Source organism: Plecotus auritus (genome assembly GCF_963455305.1).
Source record: "Plecotus auritus genome assembly, chromosome: 7".
In the NCBI taxonomy this organism is placed as follows: Eukaryota; Metazoa; Chordata; class Mammalia; order Chiroptera; family Vespertilionidae; genus Plecotus; species Plecotus auritus.
Window position 1 is genome coordinate 178,221,315 of NC_137774.1, and position 23,231 is coordinate 178,244,545.

Genomic DNA, 23,231 nt, shown 5'->3' on the forward strand with positions numbered 1-23,231 from the left:
CCGTGTAGGCCCTGGGCGGCCCCAGGCGGGGCAAGGGCCCGCGGAGAGGCTGGAAGGGGGGGCTGGGAATCCCCCTTCCACCGAACCTTCCCGATTGTTCCCGGCGCGCACGTCAGCAGCAGGGGGTAATCCCCGCTCCAGCTGCTGCTGACGTCACCGCGCGGAGCCCCGCCTCCCGCGCCAGCCCCGGGGGCCTCCTCGCGGCCCCGCCCCGGCGTAGCCCCGCCCCCGGGCGTAACCGCGCCCCGCCCCTCCCCCGCCGCCGGCGTAGAGGGCGGGGCGTCTCCGGCGGGGCGTGTGCGGCTGCGCGGGCCGGAAGGTTCCGAGGTGGAGGAGCTCCCCGTGCGGCCCCGCCCAGTCGGCTCCTGCGCTCGCGGCGCTGTCTCCACACCCGGCCTCGCTCCTGCTGGTCCGCGCCCCGCCTCCCCTCCCTTCCCCTCGGCCCTCCAGTTCCGTCCCTGCCTCGCCGCCGTCCCTTATCTCGCGAGACTTGTCCCAGAATATTGCGGACCGGGTCGGCGCCATTTTGGGACGGAGACTGGTTGTGGGGGAGGGAAAAGCGGCAAAAGGGGATTATTCAAAGTACCGAGAGCCTCGTCCCGGACCCAGCGCCCGCACCCCAGGCCGGGCACCTGAGGGGGCAGAAGGTAACGGGGGTCGGGGCCCACGCCGGCGTCGGCGGGTGCCGAGTGGGCGTCGGGCCGGGGTCGGGGCGGCGTTGGCGGCGCGCGGTGCGAGGTGCCCGCGGACGGGGTGCGGGAGCGCGGAGTCGAGAGCGGGCCGGCGCGGGGCCTTGAGAGCGGCTGCGTGGGTCGGGCGGCGGGCCGGCGGGGCCGGGCCGGGCCGGGCGGTCGGGGCGGGTCGGGGGCCTCGGCCGCGGTTTCGGCCGCTCCCCGCTCCCGCCCGGGTCTGAGCGGCCCTGCGTGGCGGGCGCGCCGGAAGGAGCTGTGTCCTGCGTCCCGGGAGCCGGAGCGCGCTGTGCCCCGCGGAGGCCGGCTCGGGGAGGCGTCGGCCTGGTCCCCCTCTTGGCCCTCGGCCCTCGGCCCGGCAGCTCCGCGGGGCGGGTTCCCCGAGGTGCAGGGACGGCGGTGGCCCCGCACCTGTCTTCCTCCTCCCGGTGCCTGGGGCGGACCCCGCGGACGGGTCTCCTGCGCGGGGCGCTCCTCCCCGGTGCTAACGTGCGCCGGGAAGTGGGGGTTTCCTTACATAACCGCGTGACACCGCGCCCCTTCCCGTGGCCACCGACGCCGCCTTCCGCGCGCCCCCCGCCCCCACCGGGGAGCCCTTTCCCCCTCTGGCCTCGGCTCAGCCCCCTCCAGACCCGGGCTCCCCCGCTCCCAGACCCCGCTCTCTCGGGTGAATTTCCAGCTCCACTTCAGACCTCGGTGTAATGCGAGTTTGTGTTTTTTTTTTTTTTTTTTTTTTACACAACTTTTACAGGTGATGGAAATTACTCAGGTGTGAAGATCCTCCTCTAGGGTTGGTGTGCCAGGCCCCGGCTCGTTCAAGTGGCCATTTTGGAATTACAATGCGTTTGGATCATTCTGCCCCAGAAGTTTACTGAAATCGGCGAGAATCATCTCTGGAGGGAGCTGATAGCGAACGGCCCCCCACGCTGCTCACACACAAGCCCGGGCGTTCGTCAGTGTTTTGGTTCAAACGGATTATATAACCGGTTAACGTGGTTCAGCCGCTGGTTTGTTTTTTTTGTGTGTTTTTGTGTTTTGTGTTTTTTTTTTTTTTGGGGGGGGGCCTTCCCCACCCCTGCGGTGTTTTCAGCCGAAACTGTAAGATATGCTTGATTTGCGCGTTGGGTAGTTTGGGAAGTTTCCAATTCCTGCTTGAATATTGCTGAAGTTCCGTGGCGGTTTATTTTCACCCTTACTAAAACTTTTAGGCGTTTTTGACCTCAGCCCTTTTCATGTCACAATGGGACAGCTTCTCTAAATGAAGACACTGAAAGGGAACAGTTTTTTTCCTTTTATCTTTTATTTACGCGGAAATTTAAGATGTTGCGGCTTCCCAGCAGCATGGCAGTGTTGAGATAGCTGCGTCCCTGTAAATGCTGCTCAGGAATGCTCTTCAGATGTGAAATTTTCTTTTCGTTTTTGCTTTTTGGGCCATAAGTTGGATATTTCATCTCGAGTGGATAAGTACAACACTGACAAGTACATGGAATAATAAAGAAGACTTCATAATCCTAAATCCAAGGAACTTGGCTAATTCTGGAGATAGCCATATGAAAACTTTAAAACTGAAGTATGGGTAGCTGACTTGAAGTAACTCTATGTCAAATAGTCATAGGTTAAGTATCTTCAAAGAACTTGGATTTTATTTCAGAGGATACAAAATAAAAAAACAAACTGGAAAACATAAAGATAATAGAGAAAAACCCAGCACCTTCTTGTGCGGTCCTGTTGGAATTTGTAAGTACTATATGGTGAGCATGTCAAATGGATGTTTGTAAAATGTAATAAGGGTCAATTTATCCTTTGTTATTCTTGGAACCTTTCAGTTTCTCCCAATAATATTGCTCTGTACAATCTGAAAACAACCATCAATTTTAAGTGCAGAAAGAGTTAAGGTTTAAGACTATTTCAGATCAAACAGTTCAAATTTTAATTTGTGTTCCTAAAGTAAGAAGGTACATATGGGTAATATTTACCTTGGGCTTTGTGGATTCCTAGATAGGTAGAAAAAACCCCAAAACATTATTAATGTTTAAAACCTTGTAGGGCTTGGTTTTTAATATGATGTTTCATGAAGTAGCTTGTTTTAAGGCATAAGTTTCAACATTTAAATCTATCATAGAAATTTAGTTTTTTAAACTTGCCGAAGTGGTTTTATTTCAAATTATTCCTTAAGATCTTAGCTCCGCCTTAGCTGGTTTGGCTCAGTGGACAGAGGAGTCGGCCTGTGGACTGAAGGGTCCAGGGTTCGATTCTGGTCAAGGGCATATTCTCGGGTTGTGGGCTCCATCCCCAGTAGGGGCCGTGCAGGAGGCAGTTGATCAGTGCTTCTCATCGCTGATGTTTCTATCTCTTCCTCCTCCTCTGAAATCAATAAAAATATATTTAAAAATGTGAATATTAATTGCCATACTAGAATTTTTTTGTGAGTGAATTACCTTTTATTTTTAAAAATTGATTGATTGGCCCTAACCGGTTTGGCCCAGTGGATAGAGCGTTGGCCTGTGGACTCAAGGGTGCCAGGTTCGATTCTGGTCAAGGGCATGTCCCCCCAGGAGCGGGGGTGTGCAGGAGGCAGCTGATTGATGTTTCTCTCTCATCAATGTTTCTAACTCTCCCTCTCCCTTCCTCTCTGTAAAAAATCAATACAATATATTAAAAAAATTGATTTTTAAGGGTGGGGGGAGAGAGAGAGATAAACATCGGATTTGTTGTTTTACTTATAGTAATGCATTCATTGCTTGGTTCTTGTATGTGCCCTGACCCTGTTTGAACCTGAAACCTTGGTGTATCAGAATGAAGCTCTTTCCAACTGAGCTACCTGGCTAGGGCATGAAGTATCCTATATAATAAAAGGCTAATATACAAATTGTCCCCTTGACCAGGAGTTCCACTGGGAGTTCTACCAGGTGGGGGGCTGGCCTGCCAACCGCCCATGGCCCCTCCCCTCCCCACTGGCTGGCCTGACCCAATTGGCCCTGATTGGGGCAGGCCAGCTGCACCCCACCTGTGCACGAATTTGTGCACTGGGCCTCTAGTTTTTTAATATTTATCTTACGGGATTGAATTTTTTTTAATTCAATATATTTTGATTGATTTCAGAGAGGGAGAGGGAGAGAGAAACATCAATGAGAGAGAATCATTGATTAGCTGCCTCCTGCACGCCCCCTTGTGCCCTGACCAGGAATGGAACTGTGACCTCCTGGCTCACAGTTCCACGCTCAGCCGGGCCTTACTTGATTGTTTTGATAGGTATTTTCTTGGCATTGAAACATACAGTATCAGTAGTTATTGGAACAGTGACTGAGCCGCTGCTTATCCCCCATAAGTACCTCTTTCTCCTACCTCGTCTCCCGGTTTTCCCTCTTGTGCCTAGACTATAGCTCTAAAAATAACAGTCACAACGGCTAACATTTATAGGTAGTGATTGTGTCATGTTTTGCGTTGTACTTTACATGGTATATCTTTTTAAAAAAAATATATTTTATTGATTTTTTTACAGACAGGAAGGGAGAGGGATAGAGAGTTAGAAACATCGATCAGCTGCCTCCTGCACACTCCCTATTGTGTATGTGCCCACAACCAAGGTACATGCCCTTGACCGGGATGGAACCTGGGACCCTTGAGTCCGCAGGCCGACGCTAGCCACTGAGCCAAACCAGTTAGGGCTACATGGTATATCTTAATTCTTACCATAATCGTATGAGAAAAGTACTATTACAGTGGCTTAGGTGAGAAAACTAAGATTTAGGGAGACTGAGACGGGGGGGGGGGCGGGGGGGGTGCAAAGTTAACTTGGTTAGGGCCAAGGATAGATTGGCATCTTGACCAAATCTCCAAGCCCCATGCTTATGCTAGTAATCATTGTACCATACTTAGCACTGCTTCGTGGATTTTACTTTATTAACTCAATTTTATTTGTGCATTATCCTGATATTTTGTTTTTCTTTTCATATGCTGCTTCTTTGTAGTTAATTTTGATTGCTGTTTGGAGACAAGCTAAAAGATAAAAGAGAAACTATTGTTGGTTTTGCTGTTGTTAGTAGCTGTGAGTGATAACTTGGGTTAGCAAAGTATTAAAGTGTGGTGTCAGGTTGTATTGAGATCTCATGCACCCTTGCCTCTTTGCCCAGGTATGGAGCTAAATGCATGTTAACTTTGCTTTCTTTCCTTTTTCTCTGGTTTTGAATTGAGATTACTACATGGATTTTTGTGTCTGTAGGTGTTGACACTTCAGAATTGGGAAAGGGAGGACTAGTAGGAAAATAAGACTAATGGGAAATAATAAGGAAAGAACAGGAGTGAACAGAAAGAAGAAAATGAAATTTAGGACGTTACAAAGGGAATAAAGATGGAAATGTCTAATCGGAAAGTAAAATTAGCAAGTGAGGATGGAACCTAAACCCAGGCCAGACTATCTGATTGTGTTAGATGCGGCCACCTTTCTGTTAACTTTCTGATGAAATGTTTAGGTGACAATTTAGATCCAGGAAAGGCAGTGATGTAGGAAGTGAGGAGTGTCTGGGAGTTAGAAAGGTGTTTGGTTTAGGATTTGGAATATCTAGAAAAGGGCCCATGGGACCTTGTATATTCACGTAACCTCTTTTGGCCTTAGTTCTTAAACTGATTTTGTTAATTACGGACTGTAATATAGATGTAAAGTTTTATTCTATATGTTAAGATTCTGCTTAATACATTTTACATGTCAGATCAGTATTTATCATAGTCTCTGAAATTACTTATTCTCTTGTTTTATTTATTTTTTAAAATATTTTTACTTCGTTGCATTTATTTATTAAAATACTTTTACTGATTTCAGAGAGGAAGGGAGAGGGAGAGAGATAGAAACATCAATGATGAGAGAATCACTGATCAGCTGCCTCCTGCACGCCCCCTACTGGGGATCGAGTCTGCAACCCAGGCATGTGCCCTTGACTGGAATCGAACCCGGGACCTTTCCGTCTATCCACTGAGACAAACTGGCTAGGGCTCTTGTTGATTTAATTGCCTGACCTGCAATACTTACTCGGGCCCTGCCTTCTCATTTCCAGTTTCATTTATTATTCTGGCTTGGTCCTTGGCCAAGGAAATCACCTGTTAACTCACCTTTCTGCCTTTGGTTCCTTTCTCTTGTCCCCATAGTGTCTCCTGTGGCCAGAGCGCCTGTCTAAAGTGTAGCTTTTGGTTTGTTATTTTAGCAGCCCTTGGAGTTGTGTGTTTGGCATGCTCAGGGAGAGTAGGTTGGAGAGATTATTCCCTGCCTCTCCTAACCTCCCAATGTTTTGTGTGTCAGGAATTTCTAACATGAATTCTTTTTGGCTGTGTGGGTGGGTGTGGAAGGCAGTATAGTTAGAGAATTCTCTGAAATGGATAATTTTAGGGGTGCTTATGTATTTTCCTGCGGATCAGGTCCATAATTTTCAATAGAACCCTCACGAGAAACAAAAGTTAGAATTACTGATAAACCTTTAGTGGTTGGATCTCTCTTTTTTTTTAAGTTTTATCTGCTTTTTTAAGTTTTATCTGCTTGCTTTTTTCCTTTTTGTCAGTTGTCCCACCTATCAGTTACAGACTTTTGCTCTGTATCCCTTCAAGTAATTGCTAGTTTCTGCATCTTTTTAGCAAGAACAAGAGTTTTAACCTCCTAGTTAAATAGGTTGTTTCCTTTGAAAGACAGAACTTGCAAATAGATTTTTAAAAATTATAAAAATGAAAAATCGTCAGGAAATTACTTTTATACATGCATACTAGTTAAAGAAATTAGTTTGCTTTTCAGTGGACATAAATATATATCCTTTTAATGAGTGAGCTTTTAAAGAATAATATTTTTTCAACATTGTTTCTGTAGGTAAGAAATAGGGGAGTTTGCTGAGTGGTTCTGGTTCCCTCCAGGTCTTGCATAGAATCTTGACATCGACCAGGGCTGCAGCCAATGGAAGGCTTGACGGCTGGAGGATCTCCTTCCAAGTGGTGTTCTCATTGGCTGGCAGGTTGATGCTGGCTGTTGTCTGAAGGACTCAGTTCTTTACCTTGTGTGGATCTCTCCATCCAGTTGCTTGAGTTTATTTCTTTCTATAAAAATATTTTTTTTACTGATTTCAGAGAGGAAGGGAGAGGGAGAGAGAGAGATAGGAACATCAGTGATGAGAATCATGATCGGCTGCCTCCTGCATGCCTCACACTGAGGATCCAGCCCTCAACCCGGGCATGTGCTCTGACCTGGATTCGAACCGTGACCTCCTGGTCATAGGTCGATGTTCAACCACTGAGCCACGCTGGCCTGGCCAGCTGCTTGAGTTTCTTTGCAGCATGGCAGCTGTGTCTCCCAGAGCAAGTGACTTGAGAAAAGGGATAGGTGAGGTGTGGTGCCCTTTACAACCTACCTATTCTTAGAAGTCACATTCTTTTCATTAGAAGCAGATCATTAAATCTAGGCTGCGTTCAGGGGAGTGGAGTTAGATAGACACTGTCTTCTTTCAGAGTTATTTGTGACATCTTAAAAATCACAGTAGGAGGTAATCCTTCACACCCCATAATTGTCAATATAACTAGCTGAAGTTTTCACCCCACAAATAGGAAGTGAACTATTATAAGTTTAGAGAAGAAAGTGTGTTCTAAATTTAAATGAATTTAGAAGGTTTAAATCCTTCTACCTTTCTAACCAATGTATGAGATGGAGGGATTTCCCCCCTGTTCACACTGATCTCCCAAACTGTGTATGAGGGGAATAAACATAAAATGGACCATTTTATGGTACTTTTGAGCATACAGTCCAGTGGCATCATTACAATGTTGTACAGCCATTACCACCATGCATCTCCAGAACTGCATCCAATTAAGCATTAACTGCCAATTTTTTCTCTTCCCAGCCCCTGGCAATTACCATTCTACTTTGTGTTTTTATGAATTTTTGATTACTAGGTACCTCATTGTGCACTGTTTGTTCTTTAGTGACTGGCTTATTTCACTCAGCACAATGTCCTCGAGGTTCATGCATGTTGTAGCAGGTGTCAGAATTTTCTTTTTAAGACAGGATAATTTAATGTGTGTATATACTACATTTTGTTTATCCTTTTATCTGTTGATGGACACTTGGGTTGCTTACAGTGCTGCTGTGGACATTGGTGTTCATATATCTGTTTGAATCCCTGCTTTTAATTCTTTTGGTTATATACCCAGAAGTAAATTTGCTGGATCATATGGTAATTCTATGTAATGCTTTCAGGAACTTTGTTTTTCATAGGGGCTGCACCAATTTTTACTTCCATCAACTGTCTGCAAGGGTTCCAATTTCTTTACATTCTTTCCAACACTTGCTGTTATTTTTGTGTGTGTGTGTATTTTTAAAATATTTTTTAATTTATTGATTGATTTTTAGAGAGAGAAAGCGGGGGAAATGGGGGAGAGAGGGAGAGGGAGAAAGGGAAATACCAATTTGTTGTTCAATTATTTTTTTTGCATTCATTGGTTGATTCTTGCATGTGTCCTGATCTGGGATCAAACCTGCAACCTTGGCTTATCTGGACCAGCTGAGCTACTGAGCCTGGGGCTCTGTGTTTGTGGTAATAGCCATCCTAATGGGTCTGAAGTGGTATCGTTTTGTTTTGGTTTTCATTGTGGTTTTTAAAACTATGTATTTTCATTGATTTCAGAGAGTGAGGGAGAGATAGAAATACCAATGATGAGAGAGAATCACTGATCGGCTGCCTCCTACACGCCCCCTACTGGGGATTGAGGTCGGAACCGGGGCATGTGCCCTTGACTGGAATCGAGCTCCGGACCCTTCAGTTCGCAGTTCCACTGAGCCACACCAGCTAGGGCATTGTGGTTTTGATTTGCATTTCCCTAATGATTAGTAATGTCTTTTCATGTGCTTAGGCAATTTGTATACCTTCTTTGGAGAAAAGTTTGTTCAAGTCCTTCGGCCATTTTTTAAATCAGATTGTTTTTTGTTTTTGTTGTTGAGTTGTAGGAGTTTTTTGTGTTCTGGATATCAAGACCTATAATAATGAGCAGATCTCGATAACTAATATTTATCAATACTTACCAATCTAGGCAGTGTTCTAAGTCTTTTAAGTATATTAACTAATTTAAGCCTCATACACACTGTGTGTGGGAAGGTCCTATTGTCCTCATGTTACAGATGAGAAAAGGAAGTCAGGGGATTTTAAGTTACTTCCCATATAGCCAGTAAGTGATACTTCTGGACTTCCCATATAGCCAGTAAGTGATACTTCTGGATGCATACACTCTGTATCCACAGTCTAGACTCCTAACCATTATGGTTCATAGTTACAGTTTTTAAGGCGGTGATTGGAGGAAAGTACAATACTATTCTGTTTTAGGAACTTAGAAAATATTCTTAGCTACTACATTTTGTTTCCCTTATGATGATAGTTGTGACTTGCTTCAAATACACCCTTTGAATGGGTTTGATCTCAGAAGTATTTTCTTTTTGGCACAACTAATGTTTGTATAGTATCTCAGTTTTTCCCAATTACCTTGTGAAATAAATGCTATTTAATGGTTTTAAGAAACTTAGTCTGAGATTAAATAATTTACTCACGGTCCTCAGTAAGTGAGGGAGCCAGAATTTGAATTGTGTTATCTGTATTCTGTTAGAGTTAACTTCCTAGTGTTGTAAGTCGTAGAGCAGTGCTGCACAGTACAGCTTTGTCAGATAGTGGACGTGTTCTGTGTCTGCACCGCTCCTTGTGGTATCTAGCCAGTAACGAGTATTCGAAATGTGGCTTGTGCAGATAAGGACCTGAATTTTAAGTTTTATTTAATTTCAGTTAAATTTAAATAACAAATATGGCTACTAGCTGCCATAATGGACAGCACGACTTTCAATCAATGATACAGAATTTAATTGTAACCATTCTAGTGGGTGTATAGTTTGAATTTGCATTGTAGTTTGAATTTGTATTTCCCTAATGATGATGTTGAGCATCGATCTTTTTACGTGCTTTGGTGAGGTGTTCGTTTACATCTTCTGCCCATTTAAAAAAATTCACTTGTCTGAGTTGAAAGAATTTTTTTTTTTGGAAAGAACTCTTTATATACTACTTGGGTATGTGTATCATACAAATCTTTTGCAAATAATTTCTCCCAGTCTGTGGTTTGTCTTCATTTTCTTAACTGTGTTTAAGAGTAGACATTTTTTTAAAAAATACATTTTTATTGATTTCAGAGAGGCAGGGAGAAGAAAGACCTGTTGCAAAAAAATGTCATTTTGAATTCATAGAGCAATCTGCTTTCCAGTGGCTTGAAATGTTACTATTACCTAATTTGTACCTGAGCATAATGGGAAACAAGTGACTATTTCTGTGTTGGAAATGAGGAAGTAGGTCCAAAGTACCAGCTTATTTACTGTGAAACATGATTCAGCGATGGATGTAGGATTCTTATCTCTTGAGCTGGCCTGTGTTAGTGATGGTCATTGCCTCAGCAGATGTTTAAGTGCCTGCTGTGCTGTACTTTCATTGGGGTTGGGCTTTCAGTAGCAAACCAGGCAAAACTAAGATTCCTAAATTCATGTAGTTTGTCTGTTCTGAAGTTCTGTGAATACGGAGTAAATGGAGTCCTTGAATTCTGAATTGTGGAGCATGTAGGAGGGTTTATTTACTAAAGCTGAAGAAGACTAAACTTGGGGCAGTTACAGTAATATCAGGTGAATGATGAAATCAGAGCCTCATGGATTACTAGCTATGTTGAAAACGACTTGAAAGATGGGACTCACCTGATAAGATGGCTTAAGGACTATGGCGATGCAAGCTTAGTTGCCTTAGCTTTTTCCTGTAACTCAACTGATAGTTTCAGGTTTTTCACATGAATTACTCTTTGGTCTCTCCTCCACTAATAGGAGTTCCTTTTATAGGAACTTGGAACCAGAGAAAAGGGAGTGAAAATGTTTACACCTTACTCCTTTAAATTATCCTTCAAAGGACTGAATTTAACGCGTACAAGAGGCTATTTGGGGACAACGTTAGCTAGGTTAGTGGAGAGCCAGTTGTGACTGCAGTGGTAGCTCAAACCACTTGTCTTTTCCCTGCCTAGGAGGAGATTGAGATTGTACTTTGTGTAGTTTGAGGTAGTTGTGAGAGTAAATCTTAGTCAGAATTTAGGGAAATGCTTAAGTATCTGATGCTAAAGTTAGTATTTTATAAGATAAAGGTCTCTACCTAATGTGTCCTGTGTTATTTATAGTGTATGTATGTGTGTGTGTATAGTGCTTAAGAATTTCAGCTGCCACTGATGAGGACTGCGACCTTAGGAACTTTAAAATGTGCCGTATATGTATATGTATAATATATGTATTTGTATATATCTATATGTCTACATATACTGTATAAACCTGTTTTTCTTGTTTTGAAGAAAAGGTAATAACCTCCTGGGATGCAGTGAGGACTGAATGAGATAAAACTTACAAAGCCCTAAGCAAATTGCCTTGCAGGGGGGTGGGGGGTGGTGTGTGTGTGTGTGTGTGTGTGTGTGTGTGTGTGTGTGTGTGTGTGTATTCAGTATGTCTTTTTAGCTATTGTCTTAGCATGTAGTCTATCCTAGAAAATGTTCCATGTTCACTTGAAAAGAATGTATATTCAGCTTCTTTGGGATGAAATGCTCCGAAAATATCAATTAAATCCATCTTCTCTAGTGTGCCATTTAAAGACACTCCTTGTTGATTTTCATTCTGGAAAATCTACCCATTGATGTCAGTGTGGTGGTAAAATCATCTTTTATGACTGTATTTCTTATCTCTCCCTTTATGTTCATCAGTATTTGCTTTGTATCCTTATTTGCTCCTTTGTTGGTGGCATAAATGTTTACGAGGTTTATATCCTCTTGTTGGATTGATCCATTTATCATTATGAACTGTCCTTATTATAGCCTTTGTTTTAAAGTCCATTTTGTCTGATAAAAGTTTTTTCCTATTGCTATTTGTGTTTCTTTGTCATATCTAAAAAATCCACTGCCAAATTCAAGGTCATGAAGCTTTCTTTACCTCTATGTTTTTTTCTGATGGTTTTATAGTTTTAGCTTTTCCAGTTGTCTTTGATGCATTATTGCATTTATATCTGTATATGGTGTCACTTGGAGTCCCAGTACCATTTGTTGAAAAGACTGTTCTTTCCCCCATTGAATCATCTTAAGTTATTTTGAAAACTCATTTGGCCATATGCGTATAAGTTTATTTCTGTACTCTCACTTCTATTCCATTGGTTTATATATCTGTCCTTATGTCAGTAGTACACTGCTTTGATCACGGTAGCTTTGCAGTAAGTTATGATATAGGGAACTGTGAGTCCTGCAATTCTACTTTTTCAATATATATTTTTAAAAATATTTGGGGTCCCTTGCAGTTCCAAATGAATTTGAGAATGACTTTTCTGTTTCTGCAGAGAAGGTTGGTGGAATTTTAATAGAGATTTTGTTGAATCTGTGTATCACTTTGGATAATACTGATATCTTAACAATATTAAGTTTCCCAATCCTTGAATGTGGGATGTCTTTATATTTCTTTGGTCTTTTAAATTTTCCTTCAGTAGTGTTTTGTACTTTTTAGTGAACAAGTTTTATACCTTTTGGTTAAATTTATTTCTAGATATTTTATTCTTTCGCATGTTGTTGTGAGTAGAATTGAATTGTTTAAATTTTCCTTTTGGATTGTCATTTGTACACCTGAGTTTTCTGTGTTATCTGTCATCCTGCAACGTGGCTGAATGTATTAGCTCTAGTAGTTTTTTTTTCTTTTCCCCCACGGATTCTTTATGATTTCCTAACTGTAAGATCATGTCATTCTCTTTAAACTAGTCAGACGGTCTGTCCCAGGCTGGTTTAATGCGCTGGGCCGCACTTCCATCAGCTGCTGTGTCTCAGCATGGCGGTCCTGGCGCAAGTGCTGGGTGCCAGGGTGGCCTGGACTTTAGGGTTCTTCAAATGGACCACAGTTCCTAGGCCTGTGCGTGCTACTCACCTGCTCGGTACCAGGGATACTGGTTACCGCCGATGATGAGGAGAACTGACCTCTTCGTCACCTGCCGTCGCTGCGTGTGAGCCATCTTCTTCTCGTGGGCAGCTTCTTCCCCACCAGTGGCACCTGTGCGTGCCGTTTGGCTCATGGCGTTTGCCGTGTTGGAGAGGAAAGGGGCCACCCAGTAAGTGCCCACGTGGGCATGCAGGGTGGCACCCAGAGGCGAATCTTTGTGTTTATCTTTGCTGAGGTTTGGCTAGCTTCTCGGATACGTCTGTACATCTGTGTGTTTAACTACCTTTAGCCATGGTTCCCTTAGGTAACTCTTTCTGCCCCTTCTCCTCTCTCTCCTCCTGGGACTTCGGTGTGGGTGCTGTCCCGCAGGTCTTTCCAGCCTGTTGAGTTTTTTGTTTTCTCCCTGCTCCTTAGACTTACAATTTTAAGCAACCTCTCTTCAAGTTCTCTGATTCCTCTGCCTCACGTCTGCTATTGAAACTGTCCGGTGAAATTTTCGTTTCAGTTATTGTTTTCTTTGAGTCCAGAATTTTTCTTTGGTTCTTTTCTGTAATTCCTCTGTCTTTATTGCTGCTCTGTTTGTTGAGACATTGTTCTGGTTTTCTTCAGCTCTTTGTATTCCAGACAGTTGAGGGCTGTGTTTCATCAGGGACCGTGTCTGCCAATTCCTTTTGCCGGTGAATTGGCCATGCTTTCTTATTTCTTTGCATGATTTTTTTTTTTTTTGGTAGAAAACTGAACATTTTGAATATTGTAATTTGTAGACTCTGGGAATGGGATAGTCTCCCTCTGCCTCTAATCCTCAGGGTTGCTTGCTGTGGTTTGTAGTTTGTTCATTCAGTGACTTTTCTAAGTTATTTTTGTAAAGCCTGTATCCTTTCTAAAAAAAAGAAATTTTTTTTTAATTTTTAGAGAGAGAGAAACATTGATGTGAGAGAGAAGCATTGATCAGTTGCCTTTCTTGGGTGCCTTGACTGGGGACAAACCTGCAACCTGGGTATGTGCCCTGACCAGGAATCAGACCTGCCATCTTTTGGTGCGCAGGACAACAGTCCAACAAACCGAGCCAAACTGGCCAGGGCACAGCCTGTACTCTTGGGCTTGGGCAGCCTCTGACTCTTAGCTTGTGGTCACCTAGTGGTTTGTTGTTGTTGTTTTTAAAAAATAAATTCCTATTGATTTTAGAGAGAGAGGAAGGGAGAGGGAGAGAAACAGCAATGGGAGAGAAACATAGATCTTTGCCTTCTGCACGTCCCCACTGGGTATTGAGCCCACAACCCTGGCATGTACTCTGCCTGGGAATTGAACTGTTGACCTCTTGGTGCATGGGACAACGCTCAGAGCCACACCAGCCAGGGCTGTTTTGTTTTGTTTTGTTAACAAGGATATTTTAATGAAAAATTTAAAGAAATTAATGCAAAAAATAAAAGTTTAAGTACAGCAGAATTAGCATATTATCTTGTGTAAAGTGTGCAAATCCTCACAGCTGAAACAGATTGCAGCCTTTTTTTTTTTTAACCTTTTTATTGAATTTATTGGGGTGACATTGGTTAATATAATTATACTAGAGGCCCAGTGCATGAAATCATGCACAGGTGGGGTCCCTCTGCCTGGCCAGCGATCGGCCGATCAGGGCCATCTTGCCCAGACGCAATTGGGCCGGTGGCTGGGAAAGGACCGTGGGAGGGCTCCAGAGCATGTCCGGTTCCTCTCACCCAGTCCCGATCGGCTGGACCCCAGCAGCAAGCTAACCTACGGTCGGAGCATCTGCCCCCTGGGTCAGTGCACGTCATAGCGACCAGTGAGTCGACCACTGGGTCAGACACTTAGCATATTAGGGTTTTGTATACAGATTGTAACTCCCGGTGCGGAAGGCTCGCCCCGCACTTCCCCTCCCGCCCGTCTTGGAGACCTCGTGTCCTTCCAAGGCTCTGCTCACCTCTTCAGCTGCCACGGGAAGTAAATTGCATCGTGTGCATTGAAGCCCTTGGCAGGCTCCATGGGTGTGTCTTACTTGTCTGCAGTTCCGATTACCCACCATGAGGAGAGACACCCTCATGATCAGGTAACACCATCGTGGTGAGACCCCTGCTCAGCCTACTGCAGCGGTTTTAAACAGGCCATGGGCCCCCCTGGATGGTTTGGATCAGTGGATAGAGCCACGGCCTGCGGATGGAAGGGTCCTGGGTTTGATTCCGGTCAAGGGCACATCCCTGGGTTGCGGGCTCAATCCCCAGTAGGGGGCGTACGGGAGACAGCAGATCGATTCTCTCTCATCATTGATGTTTCTCTCTCTCCCTCTGCCTTCCTTTCTGAAATCAATAATTATTAAATATATTAACAAAAATAAAAGTAAATAGGCCATTAATCAAATGTCGCTGCTCTCCATCTATCCAGTCCCCTCACACCCTCTTTTGTCTTTGCACGCCTCCCCCCCCCCCCCCCCCACACACACACACACTGCTGGGATCTGTAAAATGGGGTCAGGATTTCTACTTCAACCAAGGGCAACGCTTCCGCACGGCCCTCCTTTCCCGCCCATCTCTGTCCCCAGTCCTGTGGGGTCTCTCCCTCCCTGTCCTCCATCTAACTTGGTGAGCCCTGCTCTGCCCCCTCCTGCAACCTCTTGTCTGCAGCCTCCCCCTTCCTTCTCCGGGGGCGGAGCACCCCAGAGGCCTTGTGGACGGGGCTGTGCAGGCCGAGCAGAGCTGTGTAGGGTAGCCGAGGCGGGGCCTCGGAGGAGAGCTGGGGTGACGGGTCACGGGGAGGAGGAGGGAGAGACATGGAGCCTGTCCCATGGGAGAGGCACCGGGCTCCTCGGCTGCCCCCACCCAGCAGCCTTTCTAGCCCCTGCGCAGCTGTTGCCCTCGGCCCCCTGCTGCCTCCCGCTTCCTTTCAAGTTCTGGACTTGGTCTCTCCGACTCAGCCCCGCCCCCCTCTCTGCTGCGTCCCTGGGGAGCCCGAGGCCGCCCTTTGGCCTTGGGCAGGCACGCCTGGCCCGCCCCCCACAGTGGTGCTGCCCGCCCTCCTGGAGTAGGTAGTGAGACCTAAATAAAAAGAAGTGGCTCTGAGATTGTAAACGGCACACTGAGAACGCCGCAGGCTGCAGAGGGCTGCGCAGTCCGCCGCTCTCGGGTCACGCATAGCGGCCCCTGTGCCACCCCGTCCCTCCTGGCTGCGCCCGGCTACCTCCGCCGGGGCCTTACCTCACCTCACTTTCCAGTCCAGCCCACCAGCACCTGCAGCACGCTAACCTGTTGGTTGGAGTGTCTGCCCCCTGGTGGTCAGTGCGTGTCATAGCGACTGGTTGGTCGAACTCCCCGCAGAACCCCGGTGGAGAGGACAATTTGCATATTGGGCTTATTATATAGGATAGCTTTCAGGCGTACAATTCTATAATACTTCATCTGCATATTGTATTTTGTACTCAACACCCCAAGTCAGGTCTCCATCCGTGACCATTTATCCCCCTTATACCCCCGGTTGCAGCCTTCAGTAAAACATGCAGAGGGTCCGTGGTTTATAGAAAGTAATCCCGGCGCCGTCCGCGAGCGGTTTTGTTGCAGCTGTCCCTGGAACTGCTGCTCTGAAGCTCTTGGAGTGAGAGCCATCTTTACGTGTTCAGTTTGAGTTCCATGGCAGATACCTTTTTGGAGCCCAAAAGGAATAAAGTGAAAGGAAACATAACTCTCCAGTCTTTTTTTTTTTTTTTTTAATGAGCATTGTCTTTTCCTGAAATGTTGCAGATCGGTTACAGCAAACAGAACGGCGACCGTCAAGGAAAAATGTCACTCTGGGCTCCTTTTTGACCGCAGCAGCTACGTGGAAGCAGCTGCAGCTTCGATAAGGGCCACACTCTCCAGTCTTTTTACCTGTTGGGTCTTCGTTGGGGGCATTTCTTTAGTGTTTAGCCACTTTAAACTCTGTCTTAGCCTTCACTTCCTGTTTTTGCTGAACCTAAAAGATCAGCCGGAGAGATGAAAACGGGGGGTTTTCTGTCCCCCCCCCCCCCCCCCCCCCCATGCATGTATCTTGTCCTGTGCATTTGTGTGGTTTCCTAAGTTCCCTGGTATAAGGCAGTACTTGGCAATGAAATAACTTCCCCAAGAAATACTCTCTTAGCCTTTCCTCCCAGGCTTTGGGTATGCTAATATATACACATTCTCTCTCTCTCTCTCTCTCTCTCTCTCTCTCTCTCTCTCTCTCTCTCTCTCTCTCTCTCTCTCGGCCCGGTGCACGAAATTCGTGCATGGGTAGGGTCCCTGGGCCTGGCTGTCAATCAGGGCCAATTGGGGCCTGCTGGCTGGGGCCTGCCTTTGTTCTGCGCCGCCCCCTGGTGGTCAGCGCACGTCATAGCGAGCGATCGAACTCCCGGTCTCCTGGTTGAACTCCCAAGGGGACACTTTGCATATTAGCCTTTTATCTATAGGCTAATATGCAAAGTGTCCGACGGTCAGACCCGTCTCTATGACATGCACTGACCAACAGGGGGCAGACGCTTAATGCAGGAGCTGACAAGCTGCAGTGACTTGGCAGCGACAGTACTCGGGTGACGCACCCCAAAACCAGAGAGGAGGGAGCCAGATTCCTTGCGGGGCTGTGCAATTCCACCTTCGCCATGGGGGTTATGTGTTGCTGGGGCACTGTCGGTCCCGAATCTGGTTTACTGCACGCTTGCGTTTGCATTCCACACCCTGTACGACAGCAACTTGGCAGAGTGCCCTCTCGCACTCCGGGACCCCTCGGGGGATGTCGGAGATCCAGTTTTGGCCCAGTATCCGCAGGCCAGGTTGAGGGACCCCACCTGCTGGAGAGACCTTGCTCACTCTGCAGATCCTGAGGAGGGGCCGCGGAAGGTTGGTTCCAGGGCGTGTCTGGCCCGTCTTGCCCAGTCCCGCCACACTAGCCACCTTCTAATTAATTTCCTTTCAATGTGCACGAATCCGTGCACCGGGTCACTAGTTGTTTAATCGTTTGGAACCTTTGTCCCAGGCAGGGGTTCATGCCGTACAAGGTTTGGGTGAGTGCCCTGTGCACAGTAGCTTTCCTCCCTATCAGGCAAAGCAAAGGTAAGTGCCCTGGTCATTTCTCCGGTAGCCTTAGGCAAGTTCACACGGACACACGTGATTCTGTGGGACTAGGTTTACTCTGCTTATTCTGGGGCCAGAGACCAGGGTCCCACCTGGGTGTTAGACTTCCACTGTGCCAGGGAGAGAGAGATGCGGGTCAAAGGCACGTAAAAATGCCACAGAGCTTCTCCGCCGGTTTAAGGTGTCTCTGCTTGCTTGATTGCTATAAACCTTGGACTTTTTCAGAATTCTGAGAGTTGATTCTGACAGATTGTGCTTGACATTTTGGCATTTCTGTGGAAGGGTAGGTTTTTGGAATTCTATATTTCACCATTTTTGTTGATGCCCTTGACATGTCTGTCCTCATTTTTAATGTTCAAATTGTCACTGCTTTGGCCAAGGGGAATGGGAACTGGTTTCTATGTCCTTTAGGAATTTTGCAGTCATTATTTGAACACTCCTTGCTTTTTGCTACAACAAAATATTCCAGGCTTATTTTGTCATCTTTTCCCAGCCTTGGAATCAGCTATTCTTTAAAAAACCCTGGTTTCTTTTAGTGAAAAATGGTTTTCAGAAGCCAAGACCCAGATGGTAAATATGCTTATTGCTATTAGAGCGGGGAGAGGGAAAAATACATATATGTAAACAGAAGTGTTTACCTTTATTTTGTATATGGACATTACTATCTTAACATCCTCCTCTCCCCTGATGTGGACACCTTGATTTCTTGATTCCCTATTGTAGCTGCTGTTTTCTCCCCACATGGATGCCTTCCTCATTCTTGTGGGTCCAATGCCTGGTCCCTCGCTGTCCCTCTGCATGGATGTCCTGTCTCACCTGCTGTGATGCTGACATGCTGAGCTGGGCACTCCACGTACTTGTTACTTCTCCTTCCTACTCTTAACACCTGGTTTGCATCCCTTGGCTTTTTAAAAAATATATATTTTTATTGATTTCAGAAAGGAAGGGAGAGGGGGGGAGAGAGAGAAACATCAATAATGAGAGGGAATCATTGATTGGCTGCTCCCTGCACGCCCCACACTGGGGATCAAGCCCACAACCTGGGTATGTGCCCTTGACTGGAATCGAACCTGGGACCCTTCAGTCCACAGATCGATGCTCTATCCACTGAGCCAAACTGGCTAGGACCACCCCTTGTTTTTTTTTGCTCTGCCCCATATACTGCCTTAGGCCAGAGACCCACTTTTAAAAAATGAAACCTGTTAAACTAAGTTTTTATACTGAAGAAGTATTCCACAGGTTCACTATAAAGAGCATTAAGGATTATTTTGTGTTTTTTTTTTGTGTTTTTTTTTTAAATAAATCTTTATTCAGATTATTACAATTGTTTCTCCTTTTTCCCCCCATAGCTTCCCTCCACCCGGTTCCCACCCCACCTTCTGCCCTTACCTCCCCCCCACTGTCCTCATCCATGGGTGTATGATTTTTGTCCAGTCTCTTCCTAAACGCCCCCATACCCCTTTCCCCCTGAGAGTTATCAGTCCACTCCCTTTCTATGCCCCTGATTCTATTATATTCACCAGATTATTCTGTTCCTCAGGTTTTTAATTCACTTGATTTTTAGGTTCACTTGTTGATAGATATGTATTTGTTGTTCATAATTTTTCTCTTTACTTTTTTCTTCTTCCTCTTCTTTAAGAATACCTTTCAGCATTTCATATAATACTGGTTTGGTGGTGATGAACTCTTTTAGCTTTTTCTTATCTGTGAAGCTCTTTATCTGCCCTTCAATTCTGAATGATAGCTTTGCTGGGTAGAGTAATCTTGGTTGTAGGTTCGTGCTATTCATCACTTTGAAAATTTCTTGCCACTCCCGTCTGGCCTGCATAGTTTCTGTTGAGAAATCAGCTGACAGTCGTATGGGTGCTCCCTTGTAGGTAACTGTTTTTCTCTTGCTGCTTTTATATTCTCTCTTTGTCTTTTGCTCTTGGCATTTTAATTATGATGTGTCTTGGTGTGGTCCTCTTTGGATTCCTTTTGTTTGGGGTTCTGTGCGCTTCCTGGACTTGTAAATCTATTTCTTTCACCAGGTGGGGGAAGTTTTCGGTCATTATTTCTTCAAATAGGTTTTCAGTATCTTGCTCTCTCTCTTCTTCTGGCACCCCCATAATGCTGATGTTGGTACACTTGAAGTTGTCCCAGAGTCTTCTTACACTATCTTCAACTTTTTGGATTTTTTTTTCCTTTTTGCTTTTTTGGTTGGGTGTTTTTTGTTTCCTCATATTTCAGATCTTTGGTTTGATTCTTGGGGTCCTTTCATCTACAGTTGAATTTCTGTATATTCTTTATTTCAGACAGTGTATGCTTAATTTCTGACTGGTCCTTTTCCATTTTTTTGGCATTCTCATTAAGATCCTTAAAGGTCTCACTAAGTTCCTCAGTGGTTTTTAGAAGATTCTTGAGTAACCTTATAAATGTGGTTTTGAACTCTATGTCCAGTAGTTTGCTTTCCTCCATTTCTTTCATTCGTGACATGTTTCTTTGTCTCCGCATTTTGCTGCTTCCCTGTGTTGATGGAGTGGTTTTCTGTGGTAGGTGACCAGTGGTTCAGCCTATCACCTGAGGTGGACCCTCTTGGTGCACCCCTTTGTGGGCTGAGTGCAAAGTCTTGGTGTAGTTAAGCCTTGATTGCTGTTGGTATCACTGGGAGGAATTGACCTCCAGGCCAATTGGCTGTGAGGACCCGCTGTGTCTATAATGGAAGAACTGCTGTGCTGGAGACACCCTTATGGGGCAGGACTTTTTTCAGTGGGGCTTTGGTGCTCACTGAGTCTGTGTCTTGAATGTGTCACTTATGGATGTGAGGAGTTGAAATCTGGTATCTCACACTGACCACTAGGTACACTGGCTTCTGGATCTCCAATGGGGTGCAGGTCAGCTACTGTCTGAGGCCACCCAGCAGGCGCTACAGCGAGAACTACAGTTTTCTCCTCTTTGCTTGTGGTTTGGAGGTTTTGGAGCTTTCTGACCAGAGCTGCAGTTTGTTAGGTTAAGCTGCGGTTGGGCAGGCTATTTATATGCAAAAGCCGCTGTGTGGAGCTTGGGTGGGTTTGTAGATTGTGCTCTCAGTGAGTCACTAGGCTAGGGCGTGGCAAACAGCGATGGCTGCCAGTCAGCCATCTCTGCGTCTCCGCCTTTCCAAGTCCCCGCGTCCCGCACCCCAGCGCAGTAAACAATGATTCCTGCGCGCAGCCCACTTTCCGACCTGATGGCAGACAGTCCAGCTTCTCCCTGTAGGAGTTTGGGTCCCCAGCGTCTCCCCAGAAACTGGAGTTCAGAGTAATCGGGAGCTTGTCTCCCTTCGGTTGAAAAAAGCAGCGCTCCCAGTCGCCCGCCGCCAGCCCGGATCGCGCGCATCCGTACCTCAGCTTTTCAACGCTTGTGCACGTCTCAGTGCTCTTTTCTCTTTCCTTCTAGTTGTAGAACTTCCACTCAGCCAGCTTTCCCGTGGTTCTGGGTGATAGACGTTTTGTCGTTTAGTTGTAGTTTTGAAATTGTTGGGCGAAGCAGCAGTTTAGGTGTTTACCTCCACCGCCATCTTGGTTTCCCCTCGGTAGTTGTCTTTTTAATAATAGCTTTAGCAGTGTTCAGGTTGACCCTTGCAAGGTAAGTAATTGTCATCTCCATTTTAATGAAGAGAAGAAACAGATTATGATGTAAATTTGGTAAGGCCATCCAGCCTAATGATCTGTTGAACAGAGTAAAAATCTGAACTCTGCCTCTATTTAGAATGCCTTAGCTATTGCCTATTTGTGTACTTTTTATCAAAGTGTACTGTTTTTTAATTTGAAGAACTATATTTTGGACTTCTAATTAAACAGTGGTATGATTTTTTTTTTTTTAAAGTCAGGCATGAACATTTAAAACTGCACAAAATTTAGACTACGGCTTTTAAAGAACCAGTTTTCTCTGAGGAATTTTTTTTATTGCAGATGGTTCTAACTTCAGACATGGATTTTATGAACAAGTTGTAAATTAGGGTATGATTTCATACTGGCAGCATTTAAAAATCTTAACTGTTCTATAGCTACATTAGAGGCCCGGTGCACAAAATTCGTGCACTCGGGGGGAGGGGGACTCCCTCAGCCCGGCCTATGCCCTCTCACAGGCCGGGAGCCCTCCGGGGCTGTCCAGCTGACGTCTTAGGCAGTGCTAAACCCACAGTCAGACATCCTTAGCACTGCCGCCGCGGCGGGAGAGGCTCCCGGCACTGCCGCTACGCTTGCCAGCCATGAGCCCAGCTTCTGGCTGAGCGGCACTCCTCATGTGAGAGTGCACTGACCACCGGGGGCAGCTCCTGCCTTGAGAATCTGCCCCCTGGTGGTCATTGTGCGTTATAGCGACCGGTCGTTCCGCCGTTCAGTCGATTTGCATATTAGCCTTTTAATATATAGGATGGGGCCTTTAGACCTAGAATCTGGTAGAAGATTCCTAACAAACTTGAATCCCTGGTGTATTAACAGGAGTGACTGCTTATTTGCAACCTTCCTCTCGGTAGTAATCACCAATTGATATATGTGTAAAGGAAATATTAAATGTTTTAAGTGTATTTCTAATGTTGCTATTTGTATTAGTTTACAAGGGTTGCTGCAACAAAATATCACACATTTACTTCCTCAGTTCTGGAGGCTAGAAGGAGGTTGAACAGAAAGATGCAGGCAGGTTGGTTTCCTCAGACCTCTCTCCGTGGATCACAGATGGCCACCCTCTTGCTGCCTGTTCATACTGTTTTCTGTGCTGCACTGCTCTGGTGTCTCTCTGTAAGTCCAAATCTCCTCCTTTTAGAAAGACACACGAGATTGGAATAGGGCCCCACCCCGAACAGTGCCCTTTAAGTTAGTCACCTCTTTAAAGATCGTATCTTCAAACATGATTACATTCTGACGTGAACACGAATGTGGAGGGGGTGGGACACAGTTCAGCCCATAACATTTATGTAGGGAAAGAAAGATGGCGTGAAATGAGATGGCCCAAAGCATGGTGAGAGGAAAATGAACGGGTGGAGCTTTTGAAACTCGCTTTCCCTAACACATGGAGGGGAGTGGGGTTTCCTTTCCTTGCACCCTCCTAGGTTCTGTGGCTGGGCCTGTCTGTCAGACTGACAGCAGACAGCGCACAAGGGAAAGCATATTCTTAGTCGCATGTGCTCACGGTTGGGAGTATTCAGAGATGAGTACGTCAAGAGTGGTTAGAATTTCGATCTCTATTAATAGGGGAAAGAGAGAAAGGGATAAAGGAACTTAATGAAAAGTTAAATGACTGTTTTTGAAAGACAGGTAAATGGGCCTGCAGGAGAATTGATGGGAGAAATGATAGTTTGTGGCAGTGTTTGGGTGACTGTGGTTGTTTTTGTCTCCCAGAGAGAAGGTTGGAGTTGCTCCAATGCAGGGATTGATACGTTGTTTTGGAAGGCTCTGCTTTAGGTAGAAGGGGATTTGGGAACTCAGATGCCTTCAGCTTAAA

At 45.5% G+C, this 23,231-nt stretch overlaps 1 protein-coding gene across 3 annotated transcripts in view; it reads left to right on the forward strand.

The window, feature by feature from the left end:
• The first annotated feature begins 267 nt into the window (after window positions 1-267).
• GPBP1 (GC-rich promoter binding protein 1) overlaps window positions 268-23,231 on the forward strand; it is a 54,812-nt gene continuing 31,848 nt past the window's right edge. Inside the window, exons 1-2 of one of the 3 annotated variants that reach the window (XM_080680989.1) lie at window positions 268-647; window positions 1,441-2,426. The gene's annotated coding sequence lies outside the window, so the exon portion shown is untranslated. The remainder of the gene's footprint in view (window positions 648-1,440; window positions 2,427-23,231) is intronic. The other 2 variants (XM_080680990.1, XM_080680991.1) reach the window with 2 other exon arrangements.